The following is a 2026-nucleotide window of genomic DNA, read 5'->3' as shown; positions in this document are numbered from 1 at the left end:
AATTATGTCTTTGACAACATATGTCAAGGTCAAGGTCATTGGGGCTGGGTCTCCTATTCGCTATATTTACCTTTCAAATTATTATTTATTCTATGTAATTGTTACAATAATGATATTGTTCAAAGAAATGTTCAAAACAAAAATATTCTTTGCACCATGCACAACGTATGAGAGCTATTTTACCACAAATACTGCATTTTGGTATATATTTTTCTTCTTTAAAATAACAAAAATTTATTGGATTATCAAACTTTTCAGGCCGCGTTGATAAATATCAACTTTTGTACCAACTATATTTAAATACATTTTGAAATCTTGGAGAAGAAAGTTGATTATGTGTTAAACTTTGTAGTTAATTGATCGCTTCTGGGATATATTCTTCAACAAAAACGCACATGCAAAACGCATTTGGCGGGAAATATTTCTTTCAACAACCAGATCACGAATTGATCGCCTCTGGCTAACTAACTACTGTGACACTACTATTGCAAAATAAATATTATCAATTTTCAGTGAAATATACAAATAAGCAAAAGATTAATGATATTTTAATAAATTTAAAGTTACTATTACATATACACAAACATATACATACATGTAGATAATTTATAACACATATGTAGTATGCTCGGATAAGAAAGAGATGGACAGAGAAGAATGGGCAAAGAGAAAAAGAAGATATGAGTGTAACTGAGCAAGTGTCTGTACAAGTGCCAAAAGTAAGAAAAAAAACGGTAGCGTCGCGACGTCAAGTATATAAAAAAAATGTTTCGGCTTGTCAACGGTTTGCCTATGTTGCCTATGTACAGGGGCCGCGACACTAGCAAGTAGCTTATCCGGAGTTTTACGTCTAATAAACTTTCGATTAAAATTCCTCAGGAACCAAGCCGTTAATCAAAAATCTAACGGCACTTTTCTGATACAATGTGGATGCAAGCTTTCGATTGCGACCAGTTTGAATAAGATTGGTGCAGTCAATCCTGAGGAATGATAATCGTATACCAGAAATGTGACATTTTTCGTTTTCCATCATTATCATAATAAGGTTCAGTTTCAGTTTCAGACTCTCACGTACGTATGCTCGCACGCACACACACAAAGCGAGTTTGTCCCTCAAGGCGCGTTTGCAGCGCTCATGTACGATTATTCGCTTGAGTGTGCAAATACGCCTTGAGAGACAATGCGTATGTGCGTGCATGCGTATATGAGACGTATCAAGCAGTGATGCCAGAATGCCCACGCCAGCAACACGCTACCGTAGTGGAGGGGATACGCACACAAGCGAAAACCGTGTATATGTAATGCGCAGAACGCTCTGCGCATTACATATACACGGTTTTCGCTTGTGTGCGTATCCCCTCCACTACGGTTGCGTGTTGCTAGCGTGGGCATTCTGGCATCACTGCGCTTGATACGTATCATATACGTATGCACGCACATACACATTGTATCATAAGTTTCAGACTCTCACGTACGTATGCTCGCACGCACACACGCAAAGCGGTTTTGTCCCTCAAGGCGCGTTTGCAGCGCTCACAATTATTCGCTTGAGTGTGCAAATACGCCTTGAGAAACAATGTGTATGTGCGTGTGCGTGCATATGTAACGTATATAATACGTATCAAGCGACGCGGTACGCGGTAGCATCGCGACGTCATAATTAAGGTTACGGTTATATTTAATCTGTTGCAGAAAATATATTTGGTGCTATCAAGTAAGTAGATTGAAATTTCGTATATATATCTGCTTATACATGTTTGTTTATTTATTGTTTTATATTTTATAAGTATATTTCTTGATTATATCTGAATATTATCTAAATTATAGCGCTTATTTGCAGGATAAAGCAAAATCAATCAATCCTTCCAAGAAGACCGGTATACTTTTAGCTGGATATAAGACCGTATGCAATCCCAGCTGAAGAAATCCCAGCTAAAAGTATACCTGCCTTCTTGAAAGGATTGATTGATTTTGCTTTATCCTGCAAATAAGCGCTATAATTTAGACAATATTCAGATATAATCAA

At 37.1% G+C, this 2026-nt stretch overlaps 1 protein-coding gene across 1 annotated transcript in view; it reads right to left on the bottom strand.

Moving 5' to 3' along the window:
- LOC115240495 overlaps positions 1-2026 on the bottom strand; it is a 5403-nt gene that overhangs the window by 774 nt on the left and 2603 nt on the right. The gene's annotated exons all lie outside the window — the stretch shown is intronic.

The sequence above is a fragment of the Formica exsecta genome, unplaced genomic scaffold (genome assembly GCF_003651465.1).
Source record: "Formica exsecta isolate Colony F162 unplaced genomic scaffold, ASM365146v1 scaffold438, whole genome shotgun sequence".
Lineage (NCBI taxonomy): Eukaryota > Metazoa > Arthropoda > Insecta > Hymenoptera > Formicidae > Formica > Formica exsecta.
The sequence above is the reverse complement of the archived record's forward strand: the minus strand, read 5'-3'. Positions and strand labels throughout refer to the sequence as shown.